Genomic DNA, 516 nt, shown 5'->3' on the forward strand with positions numbered 1-516 from the left:
GCTAATACCCAAAATATTTACTTAATAAAAGAGATATCTGCTCCTTGAACATTTCCAGGAATTATCCACAAAAATCATCAGTCTAACATTTTCTGGGCAGAATAGATCTTCAACAAGCTATATAATTTCTTATGTGATTCCTTTGTATGCAGGTCTTCTTTAATTAATTTTGGAAATTTGATTGTTTTTTCCTTGGAAAACAATCCATTTTGTCATGACTTTCAGATCCTTTGAAGTTGAGTGTCTTGTTCATTCCTGATTTCTTATCTCCCTAATATCTGTGCTTTCACACCCATTTCTAGTCTTACTGTCGTGTCTGTTTTCCTTTCTTCTTTGATTTGCCTTGTCAGAGGTTTTGTTTGGTTTTTTTTCTCAACATACTAAATGGATTTATCATTCCACATTCTTTACGTTTACCAATCCTGTAATTTTTGCATTTAATTTCGTTAGGTTCCATCTCCTACATCCTCAATTGTATTTATTGTTCTGTTTCTAATTTCTTCATTCATTCTTCTC

Source organism: Propithecus coquereli, unplaced genomic scaffold (assembly GCF_000956105.1).
Source record: "Propithecus coquereli isolate 6110/MARCELLA unplaced genomic scaffold, Pcoq_1.0 Scaffold128, whole genome shotgun sequence".
In the NCBI taxonomy this organism is placed as follows: domain Eukaryota; kingdom Metazoa; phylum Chordata; class Mammalia; order Primates; family Indriidae; genus Propithecus; species Propithecus coquereli.